The sequence below is a fragment of the Rattus norvegicus genome, chromosome 4, assembly GCF_036323735.1.
Source record: "Rattus norvegicus strain BN/NHsdMcwi chromosome 4, GRCr8, whole genome shotgun sequence".
Classification (NCBI taxonomy): domain Eukaryota; kingdom Metazoa; phylum Chordata; class Mammalia; order Rodentia; family Muridae; genus Rattus; species Rattus norvegicus.
Window position 1 is genome coordinate 9341780 of NC_086022.1, and position 14789 is coordinate 9356568.

Below are 14789 nucleotides of genomic sequence, written 5' to 3' on the forward strand. Positions count from 1 at the left end.
AGTTAATAAAGGTGAAAAAAAGATGAAATCTACGAATTCTGCTTAGTTTTTAAAATTAATAGGAGGGGGTCCAAGGTATAACACAATTGGTTACATTTTTTTATTTATTTTATTTTTAATTTTTTTCTTTCTTTTTTTTCGGAGCTGAGGCCCGAACCCAGGGCCTTGTGCTTTCTAGGCAAGCGCTCTACCACTGAGCTAAATCCCCAACCCCTTACATTGTTTTTATTAAAGGCAAGTTAAATTACACAGTACTGCACTTTAAATGATCTCAAAGCAAATGGTTAATTTGGTTACAAGGTTAATCAAACGTTTTATTTTCTATGGCTTTGCAGAATGATCATCCACCCTGGCCATGATCACAGCAGGAATGTTAACTAGCTTCATCTTGCTCAGGCCTTGTATAGGGAATCACGGCTGCTGTGAGTTCATGAGCACAAGAAGGAGTAGTAGGGGTGGAAAGAGATGAAGAAGACAGAGTGTGGGGCAGATTTTACCAAAACACTGTGCATATGAAATTATCAACCAATAAATTAAAACCAAAACAAAATCACCAGACTATTTCTAGAGCATCCTAGTCTATAAAGCAAAATCAACTATGACAATATATTTATAAAAACTATTAATATTTACTGCATTTCTCAAAAAATGGCCATAAGGAAGCAAAAGATGATTAAAAGGTTTGCAGAACTTGTTGAAGTTGCCTGGGTATACAGAGACTGCCGAATACACTTTTTTCCCCCTAGCAGAACATGAACTAATTTTCAAAAGCTCTACAGTTTGCCTGTAACATTAACCTTAACAAATTAAAATGATTGAATTCAAATAAATTTATTTTCTTGAAAGGCAGAAGGAATAAAATTAACAATTAACTTTTGATGGTTCTTATGTAGATTTTTCTTTTCTTCTTTTCCTTCTCCTTCTCCTTCTCCTTCTCCTTCTCCTCCTCCTTCTCCTTCTCCTTCTCCTTCTCCTCCTCCTCCTCCTTCTCCTTCTCCTTCTCCTTCTCCTTCTCCTTCTCCTTCTCCTTCTCCTTCTCCTTCTCCTTCTCCTCCTCCTCCTCCTCCCCCTCCTCCTTCCTCTTCTTCTTCCTCCTCCTCCCCCTCCTCCTCCTCCTCCTCCTACTACTACTCTTCCTCCTTCTTCTCCTCCCTCCCTCCCTGCCCCCCTCCTCCCCCCTCCCCCCTCTCTCTTTCTCTCATCTCTCTCTCTGTTTTTTTCTAGAATGAAAGAAATGCATTCTGAGCTGTATTTAAGTTTAGCATTCTGATCTTTGACAGGTAAATGACGTGAGTCCCATACTCCCTGGAAGTAGTGGTAGCAAGCATGTAGCCGTGCCCTGTGTTGGCTCCACTGGACCAGATCCATTGTGTCTTGTCTGGTGCATTGCTGAGGTACAGGGGTCTCTAGGTTAAGCATGTTCAATGCACACTCAAGTTACAGCATTTTTGATTTACAACATATTTGACCTTTTAAAAATATCATATTATGGCAAGTGTTTCAGGATTTAATCTTAACACATCAAGGAGATTCTAAATAGTTCATCTTTAAAAGTAAGACACAAAGTCTAATATAATCATTGGTGATATATAAGAGTTCTCCATGGCACCTAAAACATTCTCAATGAACACACTATAACTTAAAACACATGGGATATGTCTAAAGTTATGCTCTGATTAAAGTATATGAGATTGGTTGCATATAATACAAAAGAAGAAAAATACAATCAAAATATTGAATAAGAAGCTATGGGGTTGGGGATGGTCCAGACCCGTTACCCTAGCATTTGGGGGGATGTGGCACAGAACTTTTACCCCAGCATCTGGAGCAGTTGTGGAGAGGGGTTGTGTAGACTCGTTACCCAGCACCTGGAGCTGGAGTGGGATATTGCTGAGGCAAGAAGATAATAGCTGAATTCAAAGGTAGCCTGGGTTGTTTCAAACAAACAAATTAAACACAAAAGAAAGGGGAAGAAGGGAAGGAGGAGAATAAGGAAAGCAAAGCAAAGGAAAAGAAATGAAAGACAGAGAAGGAGAAGGAAGAAGAAGAAGGGAAGGAATGAAGAGAATAAAAGAAAACAGAACAGAAAACCAAGCTAATTTCTATTTTTTAAACTCTATCTTCCACGTCAGGAACTGTACCGTGGTCTGCATCTCTCATCTATATTCGCCCTGCACCCCTGGGTTCACTAGCCTCAATCCCTGTGTTCAACACACACACAGACATACACACACACACACACACACACACACACACACACCTCTGTGCTCTGTGCTCTGTGTTCTGTGCTCTGTGCTCTCTGTCCTTGCCTTGCAGTCACCTCTGCTTCTTCAGCCTTTGCCAGGAGAAGGTTCTGCCAGTTAGAAGCATTTCAGACATCATGGGAGGCAGGCATGACTCTGTTCCTTTGAGTTTCCTTCTGAAAAGGCCATGCCAATGCTGCTTAGACTGGTTGTCTCAATTCCTCTTTCTGGGCAGCTCTTATACAGAGCACAGCATGCACTTGAGCTGAAGAGAGCACCTCCAGAGGGTGAGACTAGTCCAGCTCTGTAGACACAATGTTATTGTGCATTGTGCAAATATTATCTAGTATTATTCAAATGCTGACTTCAGTGCCCCCATATCTAGTTTCAATCTTTATTCTAAGAATCTCCTGTCTCAAAGTTGAATAAACATTGCTCCCCAATTATTCCCAGTTGGTCAATAAAACAAACTGATCAGTCAATGACAGCAGGGGAGAGATTGGTTCTGGGATTTCTCCTACATAGGGCAAGGAAAGGAGAGGAAGGAACTTGGGGATTCGTCAAGGGAAAGGGTCCAGGAGACACTAGAAGAAAATTAGGGGGGGTTTAACTGGGAGGTAGCCATATTTGTTCAGAGGATTAAAAAGGGGTAATACCGCTCAGTTGTTGTGCTCTTAAAACTTGTTAAATGAATATAATAGTCCTGTCTCAACTATTTAGGAGCCAGCTGGGCTAACAGGAAAAAGAGCAACAAGCCTATAGAAAACAAAACAAACAAAAAAAAAAGACCTGTCATTTGGCAATGTGAGGCATAGAATCCAAACTTACACACACACACACACACACACACACACACACACACACACACACACACACACACACACGATTGAGAGAGAGAGACAGAGAGAGAGAGAGAGAGAGAGAGAGAGAGAGAGAGAGAGAGAGAAAGGAGGGGCACTAATAGAGATCCCAGGGCAGCCTTGCCTCCCAGAGCATGAATGTGGGGGCGCAGACTTCTGGCTACTTCTCTGATGAGCTAGGGGTCTGGCAGGAAGCTTGTTTATGCCCCCTCCTGTCCTGCAAGGACTCACTTCTGCATCTTAGCCCCGAGACCTCAGATGTCCCCATGGGTTGTGTAGAAGCCTGGTTCTCCACAGCAATGCTCAGTTCTTTCCTCAGGAAACAGCAGACTTTTGTTTTTCTCCTGTGCTTTCCCTAAGCAGCTTCACAGTTTAAAGGCACTCATTCTATCGGTCTCCTTGGAAAGGTTTAAATGTTAAGATTTCAGACATAATCAGAACTAAAGTGAACACTACAGGGAGACCAGCAGTGAAGATCATATTAGTAAGTATTAATGAACCCCCAACCAGGACAAATCCAGATTTCAGTATTTAAAAGACATCTAATAAGCATTATTAATAAATATGCTAATATTCACAAGAAAAGGTAAAATAACTAGTAAACAAATAAAATTGATCAATGTGAGTATTACTAGGTGCAATTTTACACATGACTTTTGGAGGGAAAATTTCATAAAAATGTATTATGAAGGTACTGTACAAACTCCATGACAAATTGAGCTCATAGATCTATTTCTAGGGATAAACATACTTAGTAAAACTATCAGGAACATGTAAGAACAAAGGAACTCTCATCTTGTGATTGTGCCTAATTTCATAGGTCTAAGAGAAAAGCTCTGGCTAGCTCATTAACTTGGCTAATAATATCCTATATTAGGGTTCAATGGTTTTTGCGATGATTTTTTACAGCTCTTATTGCTTTGTCTTAATAATATTTTTTAATGTAATTCATAAAAGTTGACTCTGCCTTATTAACAATTTGCTCAGTACAATCAAACAGCATGAGAAAAATTTCAATAGAATTTGTAGTCTGCAGAGGAAGGGTTCCAAGTCTTATTCCAGTGGAAAGCCAACACTTCCTGGGACAGTGGCATTCCTCAGGCAGAACTCATTTCAACAAGAAAGGACCATGCAGAACCTGTCCTGGGAGCAGGAATGTCCACAGTGCCAGGAACATGCTTGGGTTTACTGGGCTGGGTTGGGTTACCCTGTGACTGTTTCCATGGGATTATCTATCTCCTTCCTAGTAAAACCAGGGATGCATGTGCCAGAAACAACCCATCAGTGATGGCTAAAGAGGTCCAAAGAGACAAGTAGAATGGAAACAGGTAGTGTTTCCAAGAGACAATCTCCTATTCTTCTAGTGCTGGAGAACACTGTCTATCTCTGTCACTCATTACTACCCAGACTTGACTCTGTGCCTCTCTGTAGTCTCTTACTGATCACGATGGTTTGTATATGCTTGACCCAGAGAACCTCACTATTTGGAGGTGTGACCTTGTTGGAGCAAGTGTCACTGTGGGCTTTAAGACCCTCATCCTAGCTGCCTAGAACCCAATCTTCTCCTAATAGCCTTCAGATAAAAATTTAGAACTCTCATCTCCTCCTGCAGCATGCCTGCCTGGATGTTGCCATGTTCCCACTTTGATAATAATGGACTGAACCTCTGAACTTGTGAGCCAGCTCCAATTAAGTGTTGTCCTTGTAAGAGTTGCCTTGGTCATGGTGTCTGTTCACAGCAGTAAAAGAGGAATGGACATAGCCTCTCTGAGTTTTGCAGAGATCACGAATGCTCTGCACAGATTCCATGTTCAAGTCCTTCCCTGGCTTAAAGTATCTTTTCTCTACACTTGGCTCAGGCCATCCCTAGATTCCTAAGTAAGTCCATCTTAAGCCAATCAATAATCAATTAATTAAGCAACCTATTTATTAATGTATAGCACTCAAACTTACTGCCCTGTGACATCATCTCCGACATTCACAGTCTGTAATGATCTTATTACTACACATGTATTAAAGGTTAACATTGAATATGACTGTTCATGTCTTAGTTGTGTGCATGTTTGTGAATCAGTGTAAATATTTGTGTGTGGGTATATGTATATAAAGAGGGATATGTATATGTGTACAAATATATGTGGAGGCCAGATGTCAACCTTGAGTGTCATTCTTCAGGTGTCATCCATCTTGATTTAGAGACAAGCTCTCTCACTTGGCCTGGAAACTTGTGCATAAAGCCAGGTCAATTTCAACTGGCCAGTGAGCCACAGGGATCCTCCTGTCTCTGCCTCCCTAGCACAGGAATCACAAGCAAGCACCACTACATTGGCGTTCTACATGGGAGTTATGGATCAATCTCAAGTTCTCATACTTGCCAGGCAAACATATGTTATAGACTGAACAATTGCCCCAGCACTTATTGTCATATTTTAATGCAACAACCACCAAATGTGTTTGCTCACGCCTGCTGTTGTTAGAATGTGAAATATCTCCAGGGGCTCATATGATGGAAAACTTGGTCCCCAACTGGGAATGGGCTTTGAGATGGAACCTACCTAGAGATATTAGATCTGCAGAGGTGGGCCTTGCACTGCCTTAACCTGACTCAACTTCCTGTTTTCTTTCTACTTTCTGGCAGCAGGCACAATGTGATTAGCTACTTCACTTTCCTGGTGTCCAACCATCCCCACCAGAATGGACTATATTCCCTTGAACTGTGAACTAACATAAACCATTTCTTTCTCTTATAGTCACTTTCTGTTACTGTAACAAAATACATGACCAAGGCAGTTTATAAAAGAAAGGTTTTAAGGGGACTCATGATTCCAGAAGGATAAGAGTCTCTCATTGCAGAGAACATGGCAAGAAGGAGGATAGCAGCAGGAAAAGGATGCTGAGAGCTCACATATTGAACCACAAGCACAAAGCAGGAAATGCTGTGAGGTTTTAAGCTCCCAAAGTCTGCCTCTAATGACATACATCCTCCATCAAGGCCACACCTCCTAAACCTGCCCAAGCAGTGCCACCAACTAAACATTGAATGTTAAAATGCTTGAGACTGTGGGAGACATTCTCCTTCAAACCATCAGACAACAGTTACATTTGCCAAATATTTGATAATGGCAACAACAACTGTTGCAGTAACCTCTCCAACCCAAATATGCCCAAGCAAAGAAAACACAACTTGATTAATATCATACAAGCTCAAGCCTAGATTGGGCAGATCTACCACTGCACTATCCTATTCCCCAGTGGTGAAATCCCTCAGAACTTGTGGTTTCTCCATGCCATGTGCTTCAGCTTCATCTTCCTCCTTGTCCTCAGAGCCCCTCTTCTCCTCTCCTCCAACTTCCCTTCCCCTGCCAAATCACCAGCTCTCGCCTTTATTTTACAAATTAAACGGGGAGAAGGTTCTGATGAAGTCACCGGAGTCCTGAGTATGTGCCTAAGCAGCAGTCCTTGGGGCAGCGGAATTAGCATCAAAAGAGAGATAATTCCAGGGCAAACCACAACAAACAACAAAGCCAAATACACTGAACTGAAGCTCAGTGGCACAAGGAGAGGTCTTCATTGATGACTAGTTCTGATCCAACTTTGTATGGGAAAATACAAACTCTACTGCACCTGAGTTTGTCAGTGTATTGTACACTGTTGGCAATACAAGAATAGTGATGACTGAGTTACAGTGTGGACATATTAACTAGAGGGATGATAGGCACAAGCACAGAGGATGCAGATATTCGCTCTTCTCACTTTAGATGGATTTAGTGTTACTTAAAGACTGAACTGATGCTATAATGTGAATTGACTGGAATCTCTAACTTCAAAAGCATTAAATGGGGGGTTGGAAATGTGGATCAGTGTTTAAATATACTTGATGCTCAATCATGAAGACCAGAGTTCAGATCCCAGCATCCACAACAGATAGTTCATTAATAACTGCAGCTCTAAGGGACCCAAAACCCTCTTAGGATCTCAGCAAGCACCAGAATACACACATAGTCAGACACATAATAAATTAAATAAACGAACATAAAACATTGGGATGGAGAGTTAGCTTAACAGTTAAAAGCAGTTGTTGCCCTTTCAGAGGATAGGGGTTAAAATTTAAGGACCCATATTAGGTAGCTCACAGTCACATGTAACTCTGTCTCCAAGGGATTTAATGCCCATTCTCGGGCCTCTGCAGTATGCGCTCTCTCTCTCTCTCTCTCTCTCTCTCTCTCTCTCTCTCTCTCTCTCCTCTCTTGCACACACTCATACTGAACATACATTATATAAACAAAACTGTTATTTCTTTAAAGCAGTGTCATATCACAATTAACTGCCTGTCCATGAGGACACATGCCTGCTGGGTGTTTCCATGATGGCAGACAGGTCACCGCGCAGACTTCTGCCCAGAAACCTCGAAGGGAATCAGAAGCTCCTGGGTTATATTGTCACTGACATGTATTAAGTTTAATAACACATCACAACTCATTTCTTGGTCAACCCCTAAAATTGTCTCTTTAGTATCAGGTAAAAACAAAGGTATATAGAATTGTACATTTTATGAGTAACTCAAGATAATATTTGCACAGCTTTGAAAACATATACAAAGCCTGTCATGGAAGCCACAGCTCAGGTTGAAAAAGAAGAATTCTAATTTTCTCAGGACTCATCTCTCTTCTAATTAGGATAGAAATTCCTCAAAGATATATAATTGCATCTGTCTCACTTCTTAGCTATAATACCTGTGTGTTTTATAGAGCTCCCTGTAACAGCCAGGTACTTTTATGGTGTGCTTGGCTATGCCACTTATGTTGTGTTAACAATGCTGGAACCTTTAACCTTCTGTGCAAACTGCAGGTTGATTAGAGAATTGAAGTTCATGTGTAGCTTGAAATTTGCTCCTCCTGTGGCCTTGTACAAGCTACTTTGTGTTTGAAGAACTCAGTTTATTAATCAAAGCCATCAATATATTTTGGGGGTAGTCCATGACACAAAATGTGTTTCTAAGAACTCAGAAATACAGCTAGGAATCAATCAGTTCAAAGGTTTGGTTAGAGACAAAGTGTTGAAATAAGATGGCTTAGCTTAGGTGTCCCTGCATGGAGCATCTATTCTGACCCCATCCCAACAATACTGGAGTCTCACTCCAGTTATACCCCCTTTTCTGCAGTCTTACCGCCGGAGCGTACCTTTGTTTGTAGTTGGAGCCTTAGGAAGAGGGGTAGACATTGCTTATGTCTCCCCTGGGAAGGAATATTAGCAATACCAGTGGGTCTTTGTATGGTACCGGAAAGAAGCAAGACCTAAAATAGGACTGCTTTGAGATCATTCATCCAGTGTGGAATACCTTGCTGTGTACACAGTTCCCATTGTGAAGAAGCTCACATATTTTGAAATCCCCTAGAACACTTCAAGTAGTAACTCTAATCACAAAGGAATCATTGATGAAAATGAAAGAATTAGACCCTGGTGAGGGAAGATTGTTCCTGAACTGTGTTCACAGATGTGGATGCATCTCCTGCTACAACCATAAGTGAGAAGAGGTCAATAATCTTCAGATCCCTCTGTTCTTTCTCAAAGCACCAACTGGTCCCTTGTATGGGTTTGTCATCATGGCACAAGGGCTTGACAGAAGACTCAAGAGGCAGAAACCTAGATCTTCTTAGTTGGTTCTAATCTAATGAGTTTCTTTTGAATTTTCTATATTTTTGTCTTCTGAGCTTGGGGGTCACTTACAGTTTCAAGATATCTGAATACATAATAAAATTCCTAGGGCATCACACTCTCACGTTACTAGCCCACAGTCATTACATTATGCTCTGTGGACACTCTGCAAAGCTTCCCTGTGTTCTGGAACTTTGAGCTGCCTTGATGCCATTAACATGGCACTCCTTGAAATGAACAATCTGAGATTAAGTTTGCAAGGGTTAGTTATGCCTGGTATTGGCTCTCTTAGTCTTCCCTTCATGTGCAAATTCTTCTTAGACGTTAGTAGATTAATATCAAAAGCTAATTCACAGAGCCAAAGGAAGCCTGACCTTGTGAGGAGGAAGCTGAAAAACAACTACAGATAAGCAGAGTCGGTGGTCCAGAAAGTGACTTCCTTCCTTACCCCACCTTCGCCCCTACAAGTTCAGGTCACCACATAAGGACATAAAGGGTTTTTGTTGTGTAAAAGAAAGAGGTCCTTTCAAAATATACATGCCATGGGATACAATAGGAGACAGTAAAAACTCATTTTCTGTGCTCACTTTGGCAGCACATATACTAAAATTGGAAGAATAGAGAGATTAGCATGGCCCCTTCATAAGGATGACATTCAAATTTGTGAAGTGTTCCATATTTTTAAAAAGAGAGAAACTACCTCAGAGCAAAAGGCTAGAAAAGAAATTCCAAGCAATGGTCCTAAGAAATAAGCTGGAGTAGCCATTCTAATATTGAATAAAGTCAACTTTCAACAAAAAGTTATCAAAAAAGATGAGGAAGGACACTTCATATTCATCAAAGGAAAAATCTACAAAGGTGAACTCTCAATTCTGAACATCTATGCTCCAAATGCAAGGGCACCCACATTCATAAAAGAAACTATATTAAAGCACAAAGCATACACTGCACTATGCATAATAATACTGGGAGACTTCAATACCTCACTTTCATGAATGGACAGATCATGGAAACAGAAACTAAGCAGAGACACTGTGAAACTAATACAAGTTATGAACCAAATGGACTTAATAGGTATCTATAGAACATTTCATACTAAAACAAAAGAATATACCTTTCTTTCATAACCTCATGGTACCTTCTCCAAAATTGACCATATAATCAGTCACACAATGGGCCTCAATAGATATAGGAAGATTGAAATAATCCCATGCATCCTATCAGATCACCATGGACTAAGACTGGTCTTCAATAACAACAACAACAACAACAACAAAAAAAAAAACCAGAAAGCCCACATACCCATGGAAGCTGAACAATGCTCTACTCAATGAAAACCTGGTCAAGAAAGAAATAAAGAAATTAAAGACTTCTTAGAATTTAATGAAAATGAAGGCACAACATACCCAAACTTATGGGACACAATGAAAGCTGTGCTAAGAGGAAAACTTATAGCTCTGCACAACTCCAAAAAGAAACTGGGGAGAGCATACACTAAAAGCTTGACAGCACACCTGAAAGCTCTAGAACAAAAAGAAGCAAAGACACCCAGAGGAGTAGATGGCAGGAACTAATCAAACTCAGGGCTGAAATCAACCAAGTAGAAACAAAATGAACTATACAAAGAATCAACAAAACCAATAACTGGTTCTTTGAGAAAAATCAAGAGGATAGATAAACCCTTAGCTGCACTAACCAGAGGGCATAGAGACAGTATTCAAATTAACCAAATCAGAAATGAAAAGGGAGGCATAAAAAAAAACAGAAACTGAGGAAATTCAAAAAATTATCAGATCCCACTACAAAATCTTATACTTAACAAAATTGGAAAATCTGAAGGAAATGGAAAATTGTCTAGATAGATACCAGGTACCAAAGATAAATCAGGATCAGATAAACCATCTAAACAGTTCCATAACCCCTAAAGAAATAGAAGCAGTCATTAAAAGTCTCCCAACCAAATAAAGCTCAGGACCAGATGGGTTTAGTGCAGAATTCTACCAGACCTTCAAAGAAGACCTAATACCAATACTCTTCAAAGTATTCCACAAAAATAACAGAAGGAATACTGCCCAATTGTTCTTTGAAACCTCAATTTTGATTATACCTACACCACACAAAGAAAGGGAAGTTCAGATGAATTTCCCTCATGATTATCAATGCAAAAATACTCAGTATAACTCTCACAAACAAATCGAAGAGCACAGCATTCACCATGATCAAGTAAGCTTCATCCCAGGGATGCAGGAATGGTTCAATATACAGAAATCCATCAATGTAATCCACTATATAAACAAACTCAAAGAAAAAAATACATGATCATTTCATTAGATGCTGAGAAAGCATTTGACAAAATTCAACACTCCTCCATGATAAAAGTCTTGGAAAGATTGGGGATTCAAGGCCTAAACATAATAAAAGCAAGTATACAGCAAACCAGTGGCCAACATTAAACTAAATGGCAAGAAACTTGAAGCAATGCCACTAAAATCAGGGACGAGACAAGGCTGACCACTCTCTCGTTACCTATTCAATATAGTACTTGAAGTTCTAGTAAAGTAATTAGACAAGAAAAACAGGTCAAAGAGATACAAATTAGAAAGGAAGAATTCAAAATATCACTATTTGCAGATGTTATGATTATATATTTAAGTGACCCCAAAACTTCCACCGGACAACTCCTAAACCTGATAAACAGCATCATTAAAGTGGCTGGAAATAAAATTAATTCAAACAAATCAGGTGCCTTCCTCTACTCAAAGAATAAACAGACTGAGATAGAAATTATGAAATGACACCCTTCAAAATAGTCACAGATAATATAAAATACACTGGTGTGACTCTAACCAAACAAGTAAAAGATCTGTATGACAAGAATTTCAAGTCTCTGAAGAAAGAAATTGAAGAAGATTTCACAAAATGGAAAGATCTCCCATGTTCATGGATTGACAGGATTAATGTAGTAAAAATGTTCATGTTGCCTCAATCTACAGATTCAATGCAATCCCCACCAAAATTCCAACTAAATTCCTCAAGGAGTTAGAAAGAGCAATTTGCAAATTCATTTGGAATAACAAAAAACTCAGGATCACGAAAACTATTATCAATACTAAAAGAACTTCTGGGGAAATCACCATCCCTGACCTCAAGCTGTATTACAGAACAATCTGCATGGTATTGGTACAAAGACAGGCAGGTAGATCAATGGAATACAACTGAAGACACAGAAATGAACCTACATACCTATGGTCACTTGATCTTTAACAAAGGAGCTAAAACCATCCAATGGAAAAAAGATAGCATTTTCAACAAATGGTGCTGGTTCAACTGGAGGTCAGCATGTAGAAGAATGCAAGTCGACCAATCCTTATCTTCTTGTACAAAGCTCAAATCCAAGTGGATCAAAGACCCCTGTATCAAACCAGATACACTTGAACTAATAGAAGAGAAAGTGGGAAAAGGCTTCTAACAAATGGGCACTGGGGAAATTTTCCTGAACAGAACCCCAATGTCTTATGCTCTAGGATCAACAATCGACAAATGGCATTTCATAAAATTTGAAAAGCTTCTAAAAAATAAAGAATACTGTCAATAGGACAAAACAGCAACCAAGAGATTGGGAAAAAATCTTTTCCAAACCTATATCTAACAGAGGGCTGATATCTATTATATATAAAGAACTCAAGAAGTTAGATTCCAGAGAACCCAATATTCCTATTAAAAATGGGATAAAGTACTAAACAAAGAATTTTCAACTGAGGAATATCGGATGGCTGAGAAACACCTAAAGAAATGTACATTCCTTAGTCATCAGGGAAATGCAAATCAAAACAACCCCGAAATTCCGCCTCACACCAGTCAGAATGGCTATGATCAAAAACTCAGGTGACAGTAAATGCTGGCAAGGATGTGAAATAGGAACCCTCCTCTGTTGTTGGTGGGATTGCAAGCTGGTATGACCACTCTGGAAATTAGTCTGGCATTTCTTCAGAAAATTGGACATTGAACTACCTGAGGACCCAGCTATAGCACTCCCGGGCATATACCCAAAAGATGCTCCAACATACAACAAGGACACATGCTCCATTATGTTCATAGAAGCCTTATTTATAATAGCCAGAAGCTGTAAAGAACCCAGATGTCCTACAACAGAGGAATGGATACAGAAATGTGGTATATCTACACAATGGAGTACTACTCAGCTACTAAAAACAGTGACGTCATGAAATTCTTAAGCAAATGGATGGAACTAGAAAATATCATCCTGAGTGAGGTTTCCTAATCACAAAAGAACATGGTATGTGCTCACTGATAAGTGGATATTAGGCAAAAAACTCAAAATATCCATGATACAATTCACAGACCATCTGAAGTTCAAGAAGAAAGGAGACTAACATATGGATGCTTCAGCCCTTCTTAGAAGGGAGAACAAAATATCCATGGGAGGAAATACAAGGACAAAGAGTGGAGCAGGGACTGCAGATAAAGGTCATCCAGAGACTGGTCCACATGGGGGTCCATCCTATATGCAGATTCAAAACACAGTCACTATTGCTGATGCCAAGAAGTGCTTGCTAATAGGAGCCAGATATGGGTGTCTCCTGAGAGACTCTGCCAGAGCCCTACTGATACAGATGAGGATGGTTGCAGCCAACCATTGGACTGAATAAGGGGACTTCAATGGAGGAGTTAGAGAAAATACTGAAGGAACTGATGGTGTATGCAACTCCATAGGAAGAACAACAATATCAACCAACTAGACCCCAGCAGAGGTCCCAGGGACTAAATCACCAACCAATGAGTACACATGGAGGTAGTCATATCTCCAACCACATATGTAGCAGAGGATGGCATTGTCCAACATCAATAGGACGAAAAGCCCTTGGCCCTGTGAGGGCTTATTTCGCCAAGGTAGGGTAATGCCAGGGCTTTGAGGTTGGAATGGGGGTGGGAGTGGGAGCATCTTCATAGGAGCAGGGAAGGAGAGGAAATAGGAGAGGTGGAAAGGGAATAACGTTTTAAATGTAAATACACAAAATATCTGCTATAAACTATCCCCCATATGCTCAGGTGCACATATCCAGCTGGTGATATTGTCTGCAAAAGTTGTGGAGCTTGCAGGATGGAGAGCCTAGCTGGAAGAGCTGGTTCACTGGATGGCAGGCCTTCAGATTATACCCTCAGTGGGTTCTTGATCTTCCACACCCTTACCACCATGGACTGTACTATTGAATAATCCTTCTTCCCATAAGTTATTTTTGTCAGAAGTTTTGCAATGGTGATGAGACAGAAAACGTACAATAATTTTATGGGCCACATGGATGCTCTGTGTTTAATATTTCAGGAGTCTCTATACTAATTTAATAATGACTGGACCAACTTGCATTACTAAACTAGGTAGAAGCACTCACCTGTAGTAGGCAGGTAGAGAAAGGAATATGAGAAGTAAAAAGACATCCTTAGCTACGAAGCAAGCTTGGGGCCATCTGGGGCTACTTGAAACCTTGCCTAAACACACACAAACACACACACACACACACACACACACACACACACACACCATATCTATTAAAGAGTCTGTCATATCTTTCCAATTGTACCTATTAACATAGTCCACGTGAGACAAGGGTTAAAGGAACAATCTAACATGTCTGTTATGCCTGGGGTTGAGTTAAGGGTTTTTATCCATTATCTCATTTATATCAGCAACTTGGAAGGTTAAACATCATCTCTATTCCTTAGGGCACAAAAATGAGATTTGCCAGGCTTTTTGCAACTACAAGAGCACAAAGGTAATCACTATCAGTCAGGAGTGAATACATTCTATACCTTGGCAAATGTGGTGGTTGAAGTTAACTGTCAACTTGACAGAAACCTAGAGTCACTTGGGAGACAGGCCACAGTGCATACCTATGGGCATTATCTTGACTGCAGCAATTGAGGTAGGAAGACTCACTCACTGTGGGTGGCACCAGTCACTAGACAGAGGATCCTGAAGTGTGTAAGAATGCAGAAAGGAAGCAGGTATCTG

The 14789-nt window shown here is 40.2% G+C and overlaps 1 non-coding gene across 1 annotated transcript; it reads left to right on the top strand.

Annotated features, from left to right (window-relative positions):
• Nucleotides 1–9337: 9337 nt before the first annotated feature.
• LOC120102576 (U6 spliceosomal RNA) lies at nt 9338–9441 on the top strand. The gene has a single exon (XR_005504212.1). It is a non-coding gene; the product is annotated as a U6 spliceosomal RNA (small nuclear RNA).
• The last annotated feature ends 5348 nt before the right edge of the window (nt 9442–14789 follow it).